The sequence below is a fragment of the Citrus sinensis genome, chromosome 5 (assembly GCF_022201045.2).
Source record: "Citrus sinensis cultivar Valencia sweet orange chromosome 5, DVS_A1.0, whole genome shotgun sequence".
In the NCBI taxonomy this organism is placed as follows: Eukaryota; Viridiplantae; Streptophyta; class Magnoliopsida; order Sapindales; family Rutaceae; genus Citrus; species Citrus sinensis.
The window spans coordinates 10,079,454-10,101,026 of NC_068560.1; the positions used below are offsets into that span (position 1 = coordinate 10,079,454).

Below are 21,573 nucleotides of genomic sequence, written 5' to 3' on the forward strand. Positions count from 1 at the left end.
GTGGTATCAGAGCGGCTCCGCGTGTCCTCTTGAGCGATGGTGGGGCAAACCTCAGCGAGGACGCTGAGTCCCCAAGGGGGGTGTATGTAACACCCTAAGCGAATCCCACATCGGCAAAGCACGGGAGAGATGCTAGGTTTATAAGGGGTGATCCACACCTTAATTGACAAGACGCGTTTTGGGGTGTATGGGCGCCCCAAGAACAAATCCGTGCGGGCCTTGTTAAGGCCCAAAGGGGACAATATCTTGCCAAGTCTGGGTTGGGTCATGAAATTGTGGTATCAGAGCGGCTCCGCGTGTTCTCTTGAGCGATGGTGGGGCAAACCTCAGCGAGGACGCTGAGTCCCCAAGGGCGGGTGTATGCAACACCTTAGGCGAATCCCACATCGGCAAAGCACGGGAGAGATGCTGGGTTTATAAGGGGTGATCCACACTTTAATTGGCAAGACGCGTTTTGGGGTGTATGGGCGCCCCAAGAACAAATCCGTGCGGGCCTTGTTAAGGCCCAAAGCGGACAATATCTTGCCAGGTCTGGGTTGGGTCATGACAATGTGGAATCAGAGCGGGTCCGCGTGTCCTCTTGAGCGATGGTGGGGCAAACCTCAGCGAGGACGCGGAGTCCCCAAGGGGGGTGAATGTAACACCCTAAGCGAATCCCACATCGGCAAAGCACGGGAGAAATGCTGGGTTTATAAGGGGTGATCAACACCTTAATTGGCAAGACGCGTTTTGGGGTGTATGGGCGCCCCAAGAACAAATCCGTGCGGGCCTTGTTAAGGCCCAAAGCATTCGCAAGACGCGTTTTGGGGTGTATGGGCGCCCCAAGAACAAATCCGTGCAGGCCTTGTTAAGGCCCAAAGCGGACAATATCTTGTCAGGTCTGGGTTGGGTCATGACATTGTGGTATCAGAGCGGCTCCGCGTGTACTCTTGAGCGATGGTGGGGCAAACCTCAGCGAGGACGCTGGGTCCCCAAGGGGGGTGTATGTAACACCCTAAGCGAATCCCACATCGGCAAAGCACGGGAGAGATGCTAGGTTTATAAGGGGTGATCCACACCTTAATTGACAAGACGCGTTTTGGGGTGTATGGGCGCCCCAAGAACAAATCCGTGCGGGCCTTGTTAAGGCCCAAAGCGGACAATATCTTGCCAGGTCTGGGTTGGGTCATGAAATTGTGGTATCAGAGCGGCTCCGCGTGTTCTCTTTAGCGATGGTGGGGCAAACCTCAGCGAGGACGCTGAGTCCCCAAGGGCGGGTGTATGCAACACCCTAGGCGAATCCCACATCAGCAAAGCACGGGAGAGATGCTGGGTTTATAAGGGGTGATCCAAACCTTAATTGACAAGACGCGTTTTGGGGTGTATGGGCGCCCCAAGAACAAATCCGTGCGGGCCTTGTTAAGGCCCAAAGCGGACAATATCTTGTCAGGTCTGGGTTAGGTCATGAAATTGTGGTATCAGAGCGGCTCCGCGTGTTCTCTTGAGCGATGGTGGGGCAAACCTCAGCGAGTACGCTGAGTCCCCAAGGGCGGGTGTATGCAACACCCTAGGCAAATCCCACATCGGCAAAGCACGGGAGAGATGCTGGGTTTATAAGGGGTGATCCACACTTTAATTGGCAAGACGCGTTTTGGGGTGTATGGGCGCCCCAAGAACAAATCCGTGCGGGCCTTGTTAAGGCCCAAAGCATTGGCAAGACGCGTTTTGGGGTGTACGGGCGCCCCAAGAACAAATCCGTGCGGGCCTTGTTAAGGCCCAAAGCGGATAATATCTTGCCAGGTCTGGGTTGGGTCATGACATTGTGGTATTAGAGCGGCTCCGCGTGTCCTCTTGAGCGATGGTGGGGCAAACCTCAGCGAGGACGCTGAGTCCTCAAGGGGGGGTGTATGTAACACCCGAAGCGAATCCCACATCGGCAAAGCACGGGAGAGATGCTGGGTTTATAAGGGGTGATCCACACCTTAATTGGCAAGACGCGTTTTGGGGTGTATGAGCGCCCGAAGAACAAATCCGTGCGGGCCTTGTTAAGGCCCAAAGCATTGGCAAGACGCGTTTTGGGGTGTATGGGCGCCCCAAGAACAAATCCGTGCAGGCCTTGTTATGTCCCAAAGCGGACAATATCTTGCCTGGTCTGGGTTGGGTCATGACATTGTGGTATCAGAGCGGCTCCGCGTGTCCTCTTGAGCGATGGTTGGGCAAACCTCAGCGAGGACGCTGAGTCCCCAAGGGGGGGTGTATGTAACACCCTAGGCGAATCCCACATCGGCAAAGCACGGGAGAAATGCTGGGCTTATAAGGGGTGATCCACAGCTTAATTGGCAAGACGCGTTTTGGGGTGTGTGAACGCCCCAAGAACAAATCCGTGCGGGCCTTGTTAAGGCCCATAGCGGACAATATCTTGCCAGGTCTGGGTTGGGTCATGACAATGTGGTATCAGAGCGGCTCCGCGTGTCCTCTTGAGCGATGGTGGGGCAAACCTCAGCGAGGACGCGGAGTCCCCAAGGGGGGGTGTATGTAACACCCTAGGCGAATCCCACATCGGCAAAGCACGGGAGAAATGCTGGGTTTATAAGGGGTGATCCACACCTTAATTGGCAAGATGCGTTTTGGGGTGTATGAGCGCCCGAAGAACAAATCCGTGCGGGCCTTGTTAAGGCCCAAAGCATTGGCAAGACGCATTTTGGGGTGTATGGGTGCCCCAAGAACAAATCCGTGCAGGCCTTGTTATGGCCCAAAGCGGAAAATATCTTGCCTGGTCTGGGTTGGGTCATGACATTGTGGTATCAGAGCGGCTCCGTGTGTCCTCTTGAGCGACGGTGGGGCAAACCTCAGCGAGGACGCTGAGTCCCCAAGGGGGGGTGTATGTAACACCCTAAGCGAATCCCACATCGGCAAAGCACAGGAGAGATGCTGGGTTTATAAGGGGTGATCCACACCTTAATTGGCAAGACGCGTTTTGGGGTGTATGGGCGCCCCAAGAACAAATCTGTGCGGGCCTTGTTAAGGCCCAAAGCGGACAATATCTTGCCAGGTCTGGGTTGGGTCATGATATTGTGGTATCAGAGCGGCTCTGCGTGTCCTCTTGAGCGATGGTGGGGCAAACCTCAGCGAGGACGCTGAGTCCCAAGGGGGGGTGTATGTAACACCCTAAGCGAATCCCACATCGGCAAAGCACGGGAGAGATGCTGGGTTTATAAGGGGTGATCCACAGCTTAATTGGCAAGACGCGTTTTGGGGTGTATGGGCGCCCCAAGAACAAATCCGTGCGGACCTTGTTAAGGCCCAAAGCGGACAATATCTTGCCAGGTCTGGGTTGGGTCATAACATTGTGGTATCAGAGCGGCTCCGCGTGTCCTCTTGAGCGATGGTGGGGCAAACCTCAGCGAGGACGCTGAGTCTCCAAGGGGGGGTGTATGTAACACCCTAAGATAATCCCACATCGGCAAAGCACGGGAGAGATGCTGGGTTTATAAGGGGTGATCCACACCTTAATTGGCAAGACGCGTTTTGGGGTGTATGGGCGCACCAAGAAAAAATCTGTGCGGGCCTTGTTAAGGCCCAAAGCGGACAATATCTTGCCAGGTCTGGGTTGGGTCATGACATTGTGGTATCAGAGCGGATCCGCGTGTCCTCTTAAGCGATGGTTGGGCAAACCTCAACGAGGACGCTGTGTCCCAAGGGGGGGTGTATGTAACACCCTAGGCGAATCCCGCATCGGCAAAGCACGGGAGAGATGCTGGGTTTATGAGGGGTGATCCACAGCTTAATTGGCAAGACGCGTTTTGGGGTGTATGGCGCCCCAAGAACAAATCCGTGCGGGCCTTGTTAAGGCCCATAGCGGACAATATCTTGCCAGGTCTGGGTTGGGTCATGACATTGTGGTATCAGAGCGACTCCGCGTTTCCTCTTGAGCGATGGTGGGGCAAACCTCAGCGAGGACGCTGAGTCCCCAAGGGGGGGTGTATGTAACACCGTAGGGGAATCCCACATCGGCAAAGCACGGGAGAAATGCTGGGTTTATAAGGGGTGATCCACACCTTAATTGGCAAGACGCGTTTTGGGGTGTATGGGCGCCCCAAGAAAAAATCTGTGCGGGCCTTGTTAAGGCCCAAAGCGGACAATATCTTGCCAGGTCTGGGTTGGGTCATGACATTGTGGTATCAGAGCGGATCCGCGTGTCCTCTTAAGCGATGGTTGGGCAAACCTCAACGAGGACGCTGAGTCCCCAGGGGGGGTGTATGTAACACCCTAGGCGAATCCCGCATCGGCAAAGCACGGGAGAGATGCTGGGTTTATGAGGGGTGATCCACAGCTTAATTGGCAAGACGCGTTTTGGGGTGTATGGGCGCCCCAAGAACAAATCCGTGCGGGCCTTGTTAAGGCCCATAGCGGACAATATCTTGCCAGGTCTGGGTTGGGTCATGATATTGTGGTATCAGAGCGGCTCCGCGTGTCCTCTTGAGCGATGGTGGGGCAAACCTCAGCGAGGACGCTGAGTCCCCAAGGGCGGGTGTATGCAACACCCTAGGCGAATCCCACATCGGCAAAGCACGGGAGAGATGCTGGGTTTACAAGGGGTGATCCAAACCTTAATTGACAAGACGCGTTTTGGGGTGTATGGGCGCCCCAAGAACAAATCCGTGCGGGCCTTGTTAAGGCCCAAAGCGGACAATATCTTGTCAGGTCTGGGTTAGGTCATGAAATTGTGGTATCAGAGCGGCTCCGCGTGTTCTCTTGAGCGATGGTGGGGCAAACCTCAGCGAGTACGCTGAGTCCCCAAGGGCGGGTGTGTGCAACACCCTAGGCAAATCCCACATCGGCAAAGCACGGGAGAGATGCTGGGTTTATAAGGGGTGATCCACACTTTAATTGGCAAGACGCGTTTTGGGGTGTATGGGCGCCCCAAGAACAAATCCGTGCGGGCCTTGTTAAGGCCCAAAGCATTGGCAAGACGCGTTTTGGGGTGTACGGGCGCCCCAAGAACAAATCCGTGCGGGCCTTGTTAAGGCCCAAAGCGGACAATATCTTGCCAGGTCTGGGTTGGGTCATGACATTGTGGTATTAGAGCGGCTCCGCATGTCCTCTTGAGCGATGGTGGGGCAAACCTCAGCTAGGACGCTGAGTCCTCAAGGGGGGGTGTATGTAACACCCGAAGCGAATCCCACATCGGCAAAGCACGGGAGAGATGCTGGGTTTATAAGGGGTGATCCACACCTTAATTGGCAAGACGCGTTTTGGGGTGTATGGGCGCCCCAAGAACAAATCCGTGCGGGCCTTGTTAAGGCCCAAAGCATTGGCAAGACGCGTTTTGGGGTGTATGGGCGCCCCAAGAACAAATCCGTGCAGGCCTTGTTATGGCCCAAAGCGGACAATATCTTGCCTGGTCTGGGTTGGGTCATGACATTGTGGTATCAGAGCGGCTCCGCGTGTCCTCTTGAGCGATGGTTGGGCAAACCTCAGCGAGGACGCTGAGTCCCCAAGGGGGGGTGTATGTAACACCCTAGGCGAATCCCACATCGGCAAAGCACGGGAGAAATGCTGGGCTTATAAGGGGTGATCCACAGCTTAATTGGCAAGACGCGTTTTGGGGTGTGTGAACGCCCCAAGAACAAATCCGTGCGGGCCTTGTTAAGGCCCAAAGCGGACAATATCTTGCCAGGTCTGGGTTGGGTCATGACATTGTGGTATCAGAGCGGATCCGCGTGTCCTCTTAAGCGATGGTTGGGCAAACCTCAACGAGGACGCTGAGTCCCCAGGGGGGGTGTATGTAACACCCTAGGCGAATCCCGCATCGGCAAAGCACGGGAGAGATGCTGGGTTTATGAGGGGTGATCCACAGCTTAATTGGCAAGACGCGTTTTGGGGTGTATGGGCGCCCCAAGAACAAATCCGTGCGGGCCTTGTTAAGGCCCATAGCGGACAATATCTTGCCAGGTCTGGGTTGGTTCATGACATTGTGGTATCAGAGCGGATCCGCGTGTCCTCTTAAGCGATGGTTGGGCAAACCACAACGAGGACGCTGTGTCCCAAGGGGGGGTGTATGTAACACCCTAGGCGAATCCCGCATCGGCAAAGCACGGGAGAGATGCTGGGTTTATGAGGGGTGATCCACAGCTTAATTGGCAAGACGCGTTTTGGGGTGTATGGCGCCCCAAGAACAAATCTGTGCGGGCCTTGTTAAGGCCCATAGCGGACAATATCTTGCCAGGTCTGGGTTGGGTCATGACATTGTGGTATCAGAGCGGCTCCGCGTGTCCTCTTGAGCGATGGTGGGGCAAACCTCAGCGAGGACGCTGAGTCCCCAAGGGGGGGTGTATGTAACACCGTAGGGGAATCCCACATCGGCAAAGCACGGGAGAAATGCTGGGTTTATAAGGGGTGATCCACACCTTAATTGGCAAGACGCGTTTTGGGGTGTATGGGCGCCCCAAGAACAAATCTGTGCGGGCCTTGTTAAGGCCCAAAGCGGACAATATCTTGCCAGGTCTGGGTTGGGTCATGACATTGTGGTATCAGAGCGGATCCGCGTGTCCTCTTAAGCGATGGTTGGGCAAACCTCAACGAGGACGCTGAGTCCCCAGGGGGGGTGTATGTAACACCCTAGGCGAATCCCGCATCGGCAAAGCACGGGAGAGATGCTGGGTTTATGAGGGGTGATCCACAGCTTAATTGGCAAGACGCGTTTTGGGGTGTATGGGCGCCCCAAGAACAAATCCGTGCGGGCCTTGTTAAGGCCCATAGCGGACAATATCTTGTCAGGTCTGGGTTGGGTCATGACATTGTGGTATCAGAGCGGCTCCGCGTGTCCTCTTGAGCGATGGTGGGGCAAACCTCAGCGAGGACGCTGAGTCCCCAAGGGCGGGTGTATGCAACACCCTAGGCGAATCCCACATCGGCAAAGCACGGGAGAGATGCTGGGTTTATAAGGGGTGATCCAAACCTTAATTGACAAGACGCGTTTTGGGGTGTATGGGCGCCCCAAGAACAAATCCGTGCGGGCCTTGTTAAGGCCCAAAGCGGACAATATCTTGTCAGGTCTGGGTTAGGTCATGAAATTGTGGTATCAGAGCGGCTCCGCGTGTTCTCTTGAGCGATGGTGGGGCAAACCTCAGCGAGTACGCTGAGTCCCCAAGGGCGGGTGTATGCAACACCCTAGGCAAATCCCACATCGGCAAAGCACGGGAGAGATGCTGGGTTTATAAGGGGTGATCCACACTTTAATTGGCAAGACGCGTTTTGGGGTGTATGGGCGCCCCAAGAACAAATCCGTGCGGGCCTTGTTAAGGCCCAAAGCATTGGCAAGACGCGTTTTGGGGTGTACGGGCGCCCCAAGAACAAATCCGTGCGGGCCTTGTTAAGGCCCAAAGCGGACAATATCTTGCCAGGTCTGGGTTGGGTCATGACATTGTGGTATTAGAGCGGCTCCGCGTGTCCTCTTGAGCGATGGTGGGGCAAACCTCAGCTAGGACGCTGAGTCCTCAAGGGGGGGTGTATGTAACACCCGAAGCGAATCCCACATCGGCAAAGCACGGGAGAGATGCTGGGTTTATAAGGGGTGATCCACACCTTAATTGGCAAGACGCGTTTTGGGGTGTATGGGCGCCCCAAGAACAAATCCGTGCGGGCCTTGTTAAGGCCCAAAGCATTGGCAAGACGCGTTTTGGGGTGTATGGGCGCCCCAAGAACAAATCCGTGCAGGCCTTGTTATGGCCCAAAGCGGACAATATCTTGCCTGGTCTGGGTTGGGTCATGACATTGTGGTATCAGAGCGGCTCCGCGTGTCCTCTTGAGCGATGGTTGGGCAAACCTCAGCGAGGACGCTGAGTCCCCAAGGGGGGGTGTATGTAACACCCTAGGCGAATCCCACATCGGCAAAGCACGGGAGAAATGCTGGGCTTATAAGGGGTGATCCACAGCTTAATTGGCAAGACGCGTTTTGGGGTGTGTGAACGCCCCAAGAACAAATCCGTGCGGGCCTTGTTAAGGCCCATAGCGGACAATATCTTGCCAGGTCTGGGTTGGGTCATGACAATGTGGTATCAGAGCGGCTCCGCGTGTCCTCTTGAGCGATGGTGGGGCAAACCTCAGCGAGGACGCGGAGTCCCCAAGGGGGGGTGTATGTAACACCCTAGGCGAATCCCACATCGGCAAAGCACGGGAGAAATGCTGGGTTTATAAGGGGTGATCCACACCTTAATTGGCAAGACGCGTTTTGGGGTGTATGGGCGCCCCAAGAACAAATCCGTGCGGGCCTTGTTAAGGCCCAAAGCATTGGCAAGACGCATTTTGAGGTGTATGGGTGCCCCAAGAACAAATCCGTGCAGGCCTTGTTATGGCCCAAAGCGGACAATATCTTGCCTGGTCTGGGTTGGGTCATGACATTGTGGTATCAGAGCGGCTCCGTGTGTCCTCTTGAGCGATGGTGGGGCAAACCTCAGCGAGGACGCTGAGTCCCCAAGGGGGGGTGTATGTAACACCCTAAGCGAATCCCACATCGGCAAAGCACAGGAGAGATGCTGGGTTTATAAGGGGTGATCCACACCTTAATTGGCAAGACGCGTTTTGGGGTGTATGGGCGCCCCAAGAACAAATCCGTACGGGCCTTGTTAAGGCCCAAAGCGGACAATATCTTGCCAGGTCTGGGTTGGGTCATGACATTGTGGTATCAGAGCGGCTCCGCGTGTTCTCTTGAGCGATGGTGGGGCAAACCTCAGCGAGGACGCTGAGTCCCCAAAGGGGGTGTATGTAACACCCTAGGCGAATCCCACATCGGCAAAGCACGAGAGAGATGCTGGGTTTATAAGGGGTGATCCACAGCTTAATTGGCAAGACGCGTTTTGGGGTGTATGAGCGCCCCAAGAACAAATCTGTGCAGGCCTTGTTAAGGCCCATAGCGGACAATATCTTGCCAGGTCTGGGTTGGGTCATGACAATGTGGAATCAGAGCGGCTCCGCGTGTCCTCTTGAGCGATGGTGGGGCAAACCTCAGTGAGGACGCGGAGTCCCCAAGGGGGGTGTTTGTAACACCCTAAGCGAATCCCACATCGTCAAAGCACGGGAGAGATGCTGGGTTTATAAGGGGTGATCCACACATTAATTGGCAAGACGTGTTTTGGGGTGTATGAGCGCCCCAAGAACAAATCTGTGCGGGCCTTGTTAAGGCCCAAAGCGGACAATATCTTGCCAGGTCTGGGTTGGGTCATGACATTGTGGTATCAGAGCGGCTCCGCGTGTCCTCTTGAGCGATGGTGGGGCAAACCTCAGCGAGGACGCTGAGTCCCAAGGGGGGGTGTATGTAACACCCTAAGCGAATCCCACATCGGCAAAGCACGGGAGAGATGCTTGGTTTATAAGGGGTGATCCACAGCTTAATTGGCAAGACGCGTTTTGGGGTGTATGGGCGCCCCAAGAACAAATCCGTGCGGACCTTGTTAAGGCCCAAAGCGGACAATATCTTGCCAGGTCTGGGTTGGGTCATAACATTGTGGTATCAGAGCGGCTCCGCGTGTCCTCTTGAGCGATGGTGGGGCAAACCTCAGCGAGGACGCTGAGTCTCCAAGGGGGGGTGTATGTAACACCCTAAGATAATCCCACATCGGCAAAGCACGGGAGAGATGCTGGGTTTATAAGGGGTGATCCACACCTTAATTGGCAAGACGCGTTTTGGGGTGTATGGGCGCACCAAGAAAAAATCTGTGCGGGCCTTGTTAAGGCCCAAAGCGGACAATATCTTGCCAGGTCTGGGTTGGGTCATGACATTGTGGTATCAGAGCGGATCCGCGTGTCCTCTTAAGCGATGGTTGGGCAAACCTCAACGAGGACGCTGAGTCCCAAGGGGGGGTGTATGTAACACCCTAGGCGAATCCCGCATCGGCAAAGCACGGGAGAGATGCTGGGTTTATGAGGGGTGATCCACAGCTTAATTGGCAAGACGCGTTTTGGGGTGTATGGGCGCCCCAAGAACAAATCCGTGCGGGCCTTGTTAAGGCCCATAGCGGACAATATCTTGCCAGGTCTGGGTTGGGTCATGACATTGTGGTATCAGAGCGGCTCCGCGTGTCCTCTTGAGCGATGGTGGGGCAAACCTCAGCGAGGACGCTGAGTCCCCAAGGGGGGGTGTATGTAACACCGTAGGCGAATCCCACATCGGCAAAGCACGGGAGAAATGCTGGGTTTATAAGGGGTGATCCACACCTTAATTGGCAAGACGCGTTTTGGGGTGTATGGGCGCCCCAAGAAAAAATCTGTGCGGGCCTTGTTAAGGCCCAAAGCGGACAATATCTTGCCAGGTCTGGGTTGGGTCATGACATTGTGGTATCAGAGCGGATCCGCGTGTCCTCTTAAGCGATGGTTGGGCAAACCTCAACGAGGACGCTGAGTCCCAAGGGGGGGTGTATGTAACACCCTAGGCGAATCCCGCATCGGCAAAGCACGGGAGAGATGCTGGGTTTATGAGGGGTGATCCACAGCTTAATTGGCAAGACGCGTTTTGGGGTGTATGGGCGCCCCAAGAACAAATCCGTGCGGGCCTTGTTAAGGCCCATAGCGGACAATATCTTGCCAGGTCTGGGTTGGGTCATGACATTGTGGTATCAGAGCGGCTCCGCGTGTCCTCTTGAGCGATGGTGGGGCAAACCTCAGCGAGGACGCTGAATCCCCAAGGGGGGTGTATGTAACACCCTAGGCGAATCCCACATCGGCAAAGCACGGGAGAAATGCTGAGTTTATAAGGGGTGATCCACACTTTAATTGGCAAGACGCGTTTTGGGGTGTATGGGCGCCCCAAGAAAAAATCTGTGCGGGTCTTGTTAAGGCCCAAAGCGGACAATATCTTGCCAGGTCTGGGTTGGGTCATGACATTGTGGTATCAGAGCGGATCCGCGTGTCCTCTTAAGCGATGGTTGGGCAAACCTCAACGAGGACGCTGAGTCCCAAGGGGGGGTGTATGTAACACCCTAGGCGAATCCCACATCGGCAAAGCACGGGAGAGATGCTGGGTTTATGAGGGGTGATCCACAGCTTAATTGGCAAGACGCGTTTTGGGGTGTATGGGCACCCCAAGAAAAAATCCATGCGGGCCTTGTTAAGGCCCATAGCGGACAATATCTTGCCAGGTCTGGGTTGGGTCATGACATTGTGGTATCAGAGCGGCTCCGCGTGTCCTCTTGAGCGATGGTGGGGCAAACCTCAGCGAGGACGCTGAGTCCCCAAGGGGGGGTGTATGTAACACCCTAGGCGAATCCCACATCGGCAAAGCACGGGAGAAATGCTGGGTTTATAAGGGGTGATCCACACCTTAATTGGCAAGACGCGTTTTGGGGTGTATGGGCGCCCCAAGAACAAATCCGTGCGGGACTTGTTAAGGCCCAAAGCGGACAATATCTTGCCAGGTCTGGGTTGGGTCATGACATTGTGGTATCAGAGCGGATCCGCGTGTCCTCTTAAGCGATGGTGGGGCAAACCTCAACGAGGACGCTGAGTCCCAAGGGGGGGTGTATGTAACACCCCAGGCGAATCCCACATCGGCAAAGCACGGGAGAGATGCTGGGTTTATGAGGGGTGATCCACAGCTTAATTGGCAAGACGCGTTTTGGGGTGTATGGACACCCCAAGAACAAATCCTTGCGGGCCTTGTTAAGGCCCATAGCGGACAATATCTTGCCAGGTCTGGGTTGGGTCATGCCATTGTGGTATCAGAGCGGCTCCGCGTGTCCTCTTGAGCGATGGTGGGGCAAACCTCAGCGAGGACGCTGAGTCCCCAAGGGGGGGTGTATGTAACACCCTAGGCGAATCCCACATCGGCAAAGCACGGGAGAAATGCTGGGTTTATAAGGGGTGATCCACACCTTAATTGGCAAGACGCGTTTTGGGGTGTATGGGCGCCCCAAGAAAAAATCTGGGCGGGCCTTGTTAAGGCCCAAAGCGGACAATATCTTGCCAGGTCTGGGTTGGGTCATGACATTGTGGTATCAGAGCGGATCCGCGTGTCCTCTTAAGCGATGGTTGGGCAAACCTCAACGAGGACGCTGAGTCCCAAGGGGGGGTGTATGTAACACCCTAGGCGAATCCCGCATCGGCAAAGCACGGGAGAGATGCTGGGTTTATGAGGGGTGATCCACAGCTTAATTGGCAAGACGCGTTTTGGGGTGTATGGGCGCCCCAAGAACAAATCCGTGCGGGCCTTGTTAAGGGCCATAGCGGACAATATCTTGCCAGGTCTGGGTTGGGTCATGACATTGTGGTATCAGAGCGGCTCCGCGTGTCCTCTTGAGCGATGGTGGGGCAAACCTCAGCGAGGACGCTGAGTCCCCAAGGGGGGGTGTATGTAACACCCTAGGCGAATCCCACATCGGCAAAGCACGGGAGAGATGCTGGGTTTATGAGGGGTGATCCACACCTTAATTGGCAAGACGCGTTTTGGGGTGTATGGGCGGCCCAAGAACAAATCTGTGCGGGCCTTGTTAAGGCCCAAAGCGGACAATATCTTGCCAGGTCTGGGTTGGGTCATGACATTGTGGTATCAGAGCGGATCCGCGTGTCCTCTTAAGCGATGGTGGGGCAAACCTCAACGAGGACGCTGAGTCCCAAGGGGGGGTGTAGGTAACACCCTAGGCGAATCCCACATCGGCTAAGCACGGGAGAGATGCTGGGTTTATGAGGGGTGATCCACAGCTTAATTGGCAAGACGCGTTTTGGGGTGTATGGACACCCCAAGAACAAATTCGTGCGGGCCTTGTTAAGGCCCATAGCGGACAATATCTTGCCAGGTCTGGGTTGGGTCATGACATTGTGGTATCAGAGCGGCTCCGCGTGTCCTCTTGAGTGATGGTGGGGCAAACCTCAGCGAGGACGCTGAGTCCCCAAGGGGGGGTGTATGTAACACCCTAGGCGAATCCCACATCGGCAAAGCACGGGAGAAATGCTGGGTTTATAAGGGGTGATCCACACCTTAATTGGCAAGACGCGTTTTGTGGTGTATGGGCGCCCCAAGAACAAATCCGTGCGGGACTTGTTAAGTCCCAAAGCATTGGCAAGACACGTTTTGGGGTGTATGGGCGCCCCAAGAACAAATCCGTGCAGGCCTTGTTCTGGCCCAAAGCGGACAATATCTTGCCTGGTCTGGGTTGGGTCATGACATTGTGGTATCAGAGCGGATCCGCGTGTCCTCTTGAGCGATGGTGGGGCTAATCTCAGCGAGGACGCTGAGTCCCAAGTGGGGGTGTATGTAACACCATAAGCGAATCCCACATCGGCAAAGCACGGGAGAGATGCTGGGTTTATAAGGGGTGATCCAAACCTTAATTGAGAAGACGCCTTTTGGGGTTTATGGGCGCCCCAAGAATAAATCCGTGCAGGCCTTGTTGTGGCCCAAAGCGGACAATATCTTGCCTGGTCTGGGTTGGGTCATGACATTGTGGTATCAGAGCGGATCTGTGTGTCCTCTTGAGCGATGGTGGGGAAAACCTCAGCGAGGACGCTGAGTCCCAAGGGGGGGTGTATGTAACACCCTAAGCGAATCCCACATCGGCAAAGCACGGGGGAGATGCTGGGTTTATAAGGGGTGATCCACACCTTAATTGGCAAAACGCGTTTTGGGATGTATGGGCGCCCCAAGAATAAATCCATGGGGGGCTTGTTAAGGCCCAAAGCAGACAATATCTTGCCAGGTCTGGGTTGGGTCATGAAATTGTGCTATCAGAGCGGCTCCGCGTGTCCTCTTGAGCGATGGTGGGGCAAACCTCAGCGAGGACGCTGAGTCCCCAAGGGGGGGTGTATGTAACACCCTAAGCGAATCCCACATCGGCAAAGTACGGTAGAGATGCTGGGTTTATAAGGGGTGATCCACACCTTAATTGGCAAAACGCGTTTTGGGGTGTATGGGCGCCCCAAGAACAAATCTGTGCGGGCCTTGTTAAGGCCCAAAGCGGACAATATCTTGCCAGGTCTGGGTTGGGTCATGACATGTGGTATCAGGGCGGCTCCGCGTGTCCTCTTGAGCGATGGTGGGGCAAACCTCAGCGAGGACGCTGAGTCTCCAAGGGGGGTTAAATGTAACACCCTAGGCTAATCCCACATCGGCAAAGCACGGGAGAGATGCTGGGTTTATAAGGGGTGATCCGCACCTTAATTGGCAAGACGAGTTTTGGGGTGTATGGACGCCCTAAGAACAAATCCGTGCGGGCCTTGTTAAGGCCCATAGCGGACAATATCTTGCCAGGTCTGGGTTGGGTCATGAAATTGTGGTATCAGAGCGGCTCCGCGTGTTCTCTTGAGCGATGGTGGGGCAAAGTTCAGCGAGGACGCTGAGTCCCCAAGGGCGGGTGTATGTAACATCCTAGGCGAATCCCACATCGGCAAAGCACGAGAGAGATGCTGGGTTTATAAGGGGTGATCCACAGCTTAATTGGCAAGACGCGTTTGGGGGTGTATGGGCGCCCCAAGAACAAATCCGTGCGGCCCTTGTTAAGGCCCATAGGGGACAATATCTTGCCAGGTCTGGGTTGGGTCTTGACATTGTCGTATTAGAGCAGCTCTGCGTGTCCTCTTGAGCAATGGTGGGGCAAACCTCAGCGAGGACGCTGAGTCCCCAAGGGGGGGTGTATGTAACACCCTAGGCGAATCTCACATCGGCAAAGCACGAGAGAGATGCTGGGTTTATAAGGGGTGATCCACACCTTAATTGGCAAGACGCGTTTTGGGGTGTATGGGCGCTTCAAGAACAAATCCGTGCGGGCCTTGTTAAGGCTCAAAGCGGACAACATCTTGCCAGGTCTGGGTTGGGTCATGACATTGTGGTATCAGAGCGGCTCCGCGTGTCCTCTCAAGCGATGGTGGGGCAAACCTCAGCGAGGACGCTGAGTCCCCAAGGGGGGGTGTATGTAACACCCTAGGCGAATCCCACATCGGCAAAGCACGGGAGAGATGCTGGGTTTATAAGGGGTGATCCACACCTTAATTTGCAAGACGCGTTTTTGGGTGTATGGGCGCCCCAAGAACAAATCCGTGCGGCCCTTGTTAAGGCCCAAAGCGGACAATATCTTGCCAGGTCTGGGTTGGGTCATGAAATTGTGGTATCCGAGCGGCTCCGCGTGTTCTCTTGAGCGATGGTGGGGCAAACCTCAGCGAGGACGCTGAGTCCCCAAGGGCGGGTGTATGTAACACCCTAGGCGAATCCCAAATCGGCAAAGCACGGGAGAGATGCTGGGTTTATAAGGGGTGATCCGCACCTTAATTGGCAAGACGAGTTTTGGGGTGTATGGACGCCCTAAGAACAAATCCGTGCGGGCCTTGTTAAGGCCCAAAGCGGACAATATCTTGCCAGGTCTGGGTTGGGTCATGACATGTGGTATCAGGGCGGCTCCGCGTGTCCTCTTGAGCGATGGTGGGGCAAACCTCAGCGAGGACGCTGAGTCTCCAAGGGGGGTTAAATGTAACACCCTAGGCTAATCCCACATCGGCAAAGCACGGGAGAGATGCTGGGTTTATAAGGGGTGATCCACACCTTAATTGGCAAGACGCGTTTTGGGGTGTATGGGCGCACCAAGAACAAATCTGTGTGGCCGTTGTTAAGGCCCAAAGCGGACAATATCTTGCCAGGTCTGGGTTGGGTCATGAAATTTTGGTATCAGAGCGGCTCCGCGTGTTCTCTTGAGCGATGGTGGGGCAAACCTCAGCGAGGACGCTGAGTCCCCAAGGGCGGGTGTATGTAACACCCTAGGCGAATCCCAAATCGGCAAAGCACGGGAGAGATGTTGGGTTTATAAGGGGTGATCCACGCCTTAATTGGCAAGACGCGTTTTGGGGTGTATGGGCGCCCCAAGAACAAATCCGTGCGGGCCTTGTTAAGGCCCAAAGCGGACAATATCTTGCCAGGTCTGGGTTGGGTCATGACATTGTGGTATCAGAGCGGCTCCGCGTGTCCTCTTGAGCGATGGTGGGGCAAACCTCAGCGAGGACGCTGAGTCCCCAAGGGGGGGTGTATGTAACACCCTAAGATAATCCCACATAGGCAAAGCACGGGAGAGATGCTGGGTTTATAACGGGTGATCCACACCTTAATTGGCAAGACGCGTTTTGGGGTGTATGGTCGCCCCAAGAACAAATCTGTGCGGGCCTTGTTAAGGCCCAAAGCGGACAATATCTTGCCAGGTCTGGGTTGGGTCATGACATTGTGGAATCAGAGCGGATCCGCGTGTCCTCTTGAGCGATGGTGGGGCAAACCTCAGCGAGGACGCTGAGTCCCCAAGGGGGGGTGTACGTAACACCCTAGGCGAATCCCACATCGGCAAAGCACGGGAGAGATGCTGGGTTTATGAGGGGTGATCCACAGCTTAATTGGCAAGACGCGTTTTGGGGTGTATGGACGCCCCAAGAACAAATCCGTGCGTGCCTTGTTAAGGCCCATAGCGGACAATATCTTGCCAGGTCTGAGTTGGGTCATGACATTGTGGTATCAGAGTGGCTCCGCGTGTCCTCTTGAGCGATGATGGGGCAAACCTCAGCGAGGACGCTGAGTCCCCAAGGGGGGGTGTATGTAACACCCTAAGCGAATCCCACATCGGCAAAGCACGGGAGAGATGCTGGGTTTATAAGGGGTGATCCACAGCTTAATTGGCAAGACGCGTTTGGGGTGTATGGGCGCCCCAAGAACAAATCCGTGCAGCCCTTGTTAAGGCCCATAGGGGACAATATCTTGCCAGGTCTGGGTTGGGTCATGACATTGTGGTATTAGAGCAGCTCTGCGTGTCCTCTTGAGCAATGGTGGGGCAAACCTCAGCGAGGACGCTGAGTCCCCAAGGGGGGGTGTATGCAACACCCTAGGCGAATCTCACATCGGCAAAGCACGAGAGAGATGCTAGGTTTATAAGGGGTGATCCACACCTTAATTGGCAAGACGCGTTTTGGGGTGTATGGGCGCCCCAAGAACAAATCCGTGCGGGCCTTGTTAAGGCCCAAAGCGGACAATATCTTGCCTGGTCTGGGTTGGGTCATGACATTGTTGTATCAGAGCGGCTCCGCGTGTCCTCTTGAGCGATGGTGGGGCAAACCTCAGCGAGAACGCTGAGTCCCCAAGGGGGGGGGTGTATGTAACACCCTAGGCGAATCCCACATCGGCAAAGCACGAGAGAGATGCTGGGTTTATAAGGGGTGATCCACACCTTAATTGGCAAGACGCGTTTTGGGGTGTATGGGCGCCCCAAGAACAAATCCGTGCGGGCCTTGTTAAGGCCCAAAGCGGACAATATCTTGTCAGGTCTGGGTTGGGTCATGACATTGTTGTATCAGAGCGGCTCCGCGTGTCCTCTTGAGCGATGGTGGGGTAAACCTCAGCGAGGACGCTGAGTCTCCAAGGGGGGTTAAATGTAACACCCTAGGCTAATCCCACATCGGCAAAGCACGGGAGAGATGCTGGGTTTATAAGGGGTGATCCGCACCTTAATTGGCAAGACGCGTTTTGGGGTGTATGGGCGCCCCAAGAATATAGCCGTGCGGGCCTTGTTAAGGCCCAAAGCGGACAATATCTTGTGAGGTCTGGGTTGGGTCATGACATTGTGGTATCAGAGCGGCTCCGCGTGGCCTCTTGAGCGATGGTGGGGCAAACCTCAGCGAGAACGCTGAGTCCCCAAGGGGGGGGTGTATGTAACACCCTTGGCGAATCCCACATCGGCAAAGCACGAGAGAGATGCTGGGTTTATAAGGGGTGATCCACACCTTAATTGGCAAGACGCATTTTGGGGTGTATGGGCGCCCCAAGAACAAATCCGTGCGGGCCTTGTTAAGGCCCAAAGCGGACAATATCTTGCCAGATCTGGGTTGGGTCATGACAGGAAATCTCAACAACTTGATTGACTATTGCTGGAGCAGTGGTCATAGATTTCACCATATTGGTTAACGATGTTACTTGGGCTGATAATGTTGTAAATGCATCCACATTGTGTATCCCTGTTGCTCCTCTTGCTGCAATTTGTCTAGTTGATGGTTACTGATAGTTGTTATTAGCAATTCTCTCCAAATTTTCATAGCCTTTATTGTAAGATTTAGATAATAAAGCCCCATTTGCTAAAGCATTGACCATTAATCTAGTGCTTGGGTTTAACCCATTATGAAGGTTTCTAACATATTTGCAGCAAGGAATGCCATGATGAGGGCACCTCTTGAGCAACTCCTTAAATCTTTCTCAAGCCTCATACAAGCTTTCATCTTGTAGTTGATGAAAAAAAGCAATTTCATTCCACAACTTTGCATTTTTCGTTGGTGGGGAGTTATTCATCATAAACTTATCAGCCAAGTTATTCCATGTTGTGATGGAGTCTGGTGGTAGAGAGTTCAACCATGCACTTACACCATCTTTTAAGGAGTAAGGAAAAAGTCTTAGTCTCAATGTATCATGTGATGCTCTAACAATTTTAAAAGCATCACTCATCTTCAAAAACAACTTAAGGTGGAGATGAGGATATTCTGATGGCAATCCATTAAATTGCCCCACTGTTTGCAGCATCTGAAACATTGCCGGTTTGAGTTCAAAATTGGCAAATTCCACCTCAGGTCTGACTATGCCAGGATGTATAACTTGAGGGGCCAACACAGCATAATCTCTAATGGTTCTGTTTCTATCATCTGCCATATAGATAATATTGTTATTCCCTGATGGTCTCTAATTAATTTGCCCATTCTAACTTTCTTAAACATTGACAAGTTGTATTGGTCCGTAAAGGTCCAAGTTTCCTAAGTTTTGCAAGTCATTCATTACTATAGCAGTTTTTGAATTTCTTTACTCTCTTCTCAATCTCATTGCAGTCCTTTCCATCCCTCAATCAAATTGAAATTCAACAAGTTTGTATTTTCCCATGCAAGAGTGATCTGTTAACGAAGAAACAATTCAAAAATAAACCAAAGATTAGCACCGTCAAAATTGATTTCACAATTCAAAAATAAACAATCAATCCTCGGCAACGGCACCAAAAACTTATTGCTATAAATTCAAATGCTATTAGTGTCAATGTGCAAGTGCACACAGGAAGTAATAAAATGATTAATATTCAAGATCGTCTCCACAGGGATTAATGCTATTAGAATTCTTACAGCAATTCAGCAATGCAATCTATGTCCTAAATTAAATCAATGCAACCAACCTAACTAAATACTTAAGGAAAATGAAATTGCAATCATTGAATATAGAATGAATAAAATTTCCACGTTAAACACAAGGGTTAAATCAATAAGAATGGAGTAGTTGAGTGATTAAACTATCTTGATGGTGTTGACTATTTATTCATTTTAAGTTCAGTTGCTGCAGCATCTACTACAGCACTGGGCAGAAACCATCTTTATCCTCAGCAGTACCATGTTGGATGTCTTATATCTTTATGCAACTTAACAATGACCAGTTGCTATATCAATATAGGATATAACATTACACATTTAAGTTCTCTTTACCTTATAAGGTGAATCACCATATCTAGTTCATCACTAATCTAAGATTAAGCATGTCCTTTTTTCGACTCAAGTTAAACTCAATCCAAGACCAAGTTTGCTATAATATGTTCCACTAAGACAGACCCTTTTGTGGCTCTTTCCTAGCTCTATCATTGAATGGGTGGTAAGCCGAAATAATGACTTTAAATAAATATTATTAAAGCAAAATGCTATAGCAAACATGTTGCAATATATATAGCCAGTCAATTAATCATCGAGCTAGTTTAACACTCAACCACAAATAAGTTTAATTCATAATTTGTGAAAGGTATTTAAACAACCAAGTTCTAGCCATCGAATACATATTCATGATCAATGAATGAAAAGTAAAAAAGAAAAGATTAAGACAAGGCAAATTCCAATTAATTCTGTAAATTTCTTCTACTAGTGCAGCCTTGAATTCTAATCGGGGAATTATGCTACTTTGTTATTTCTCCTCTGTTTTGATCTTGATTGATGGCTCTCTCCCTTTTCTTTTCATGTACACCTTCTTTTATAATCGTAAATTAAGTTTACTGGAAACTTTAGGGCGCATCTTCAGATTTGGAAATTGCAGATCGTAATATTCTGAATATCTTGCCCAAAATTTTTTGTCAATGCTCAGGAATTACTATAGCAATAGTTGCTACAGCAATAGCTACAGCATCTGAACTGTTCCAGTCTTACTTTAAATCTTTTGTAGCCATGTTCGTTTGTCCTTTTTATAAGTCCATTACAACAGCATCCTTTCAATAAAATTCAAGTTTCCATTTACCTATAATTAAGCACATGTTTTAGGCAAACAATTACTCTAAAATCACATAAACTTTATCAAATGTAAACTAAGATAAATGTTAATGCAAACCAACATCAAAATGCACCGAAAGCACATTAATTACTCTGGAAGTAGTCTTGATTTAAGCTTAAAAGTCTCATGATAACTCATTTCATAGAGTTATTAGCATGATGAAACGCGGTGACCGTAGATGCCACATTCAAAACATATGGTAGGTAAACTTTCATATGCCACTTTTTGAATCTGTCCATCTAGCAAGAACTGTGAGCATAACGGCTTATCCAATGCAACTTCAATATTAATCCTAGCAAATTTTCCCTCCTAGCTGAGTCCATATTATAATCAATACGAATGACATTCCTAATTACCTGGCCTAACAACCTCAGCACCTTCTTGTGATAATAGTGAACAGGCATACTTGGAAGGCGAATCCATGCCACTATTGATGATATCTTTTCATTAGCACTGTCAAAATGAGGAGACTATGAATGTACCATTAAATAATGGCCAAAACACGATCCATAGTCCTTGAGTAAGCACATGCTGAGCATCGAATTCCCTTTTAAACCGAACAAGGAAGTAGTTATTTTCTAGATCAATCACAGAGAAATCGTAGGACATATTCCACAAAGCCTCTAAACGATTACACAGCACTTTGTATCCAATAGATCTTCCCAGTAATTTCATAACAACTATTGATTCCCATGGCTTCACTAGTTGCAAATGAACTTTTTGAGAAAAGGATATAGCTGGTAAAAACCCCTCTCTTTCAATTACCACATCCCTGATATCAATATCAATGTCCTTGTCTTTTTCCCATGAACTCCTCTTCCATTATATTCTTCTCTTTCTTCTTGAATATTTTTGTGAAACAAACTCTACACATTAATTGCCCAATTGTTATTGCTCGCAAGAAAAGAAAAATTTTAATAATAAAACACTTATTGACTCAGCATGCATGTTGAATAACTTTATTATTGGTCAAGCCCTTCATGGATGCACCGGCCGCAGGTGGTGGTGTTTTACCACTGTAGGAACTCCCTCTCACTACCGGTGACTACCTTGCTTGAAGAAAGCTTATTATATATGGAAGATTTTGCCCCTTGAGATGTTGTGATTATCGACATAAGGTTAACTAGGTAAATATTTATTATCAATAGATTCTCTTCTTCACTATTTTACCGCTAAGGACTAAACTTTAGTAAAGTTGTTTTTGTTAATAGGTTATGGATACTAAGCAGCATACTAAGGCAGATGTCAAGATTCAATTCACTACAAATGGTATTATAACATAAGGATACCATGTAGGCAATCATAGTTGA

General features: G+C 51.5%; 2 long non-coding RNA genes and 1 other non-coding gene across 5 annotated transcripts; 2 read left to right on the forward strand and 1 right to left on the reverse strand.

The window, feature by feature from the left end:
- Positions 1-435: 435 nt before the first annotated feature.
- Positions 436-16,973, forward strand: LOC127902644 (uncharacterized). Of its 2 annotated transcripts, none has more exons than XR_008055074.1 (3): positions 436-529; positions 12,217-12,375; positions 16,860-16,973. It is a non-coding gene; the product is annotated as an uncharacterized LOC127902644 (long non-coding RNA). The 2 variants fall into 2 exon arrangements; XR_008055075.1 differs by lacking the exon at positions 436-529 and adding an exon at positions 1,046-1,153.
- Positions 9,148-17,250, reverse strand: LOC127902645 (uncharacterized). Of its 2 annotated transcripts, none has more exons than XR_008055076.1 (3): positions 17,160-17,250; positions 14,843-14,951; positions 9,148-9,259 (listed from the first exon to the last, which is right to left on the reverse strand). It is a non-coding gene; the product is annotated as an uncharacterized LOC127902645 (long non-coding RNA). The 2 variants fall into 2 exon arrangements; XR_008055077.1 differs by lacking the exon at positions 9,148-9,259 and adding an exon at positions 10,548-10,636.
- An 884-nt stretch (positions 17,251-18,134) lies between these two features.
- Positions 18,135-18,241, forward strand: LOC112496755 (small nucleolar RNA R71). Its single transcript, XR_003063271.2, has one exon. It is a non-coding gene; the product is annotated as a small nucleolar RNA R71 (small nucleolar RNA).
- Positions 18,242-21,573: the final 3,332 nt, after the last annotated feature.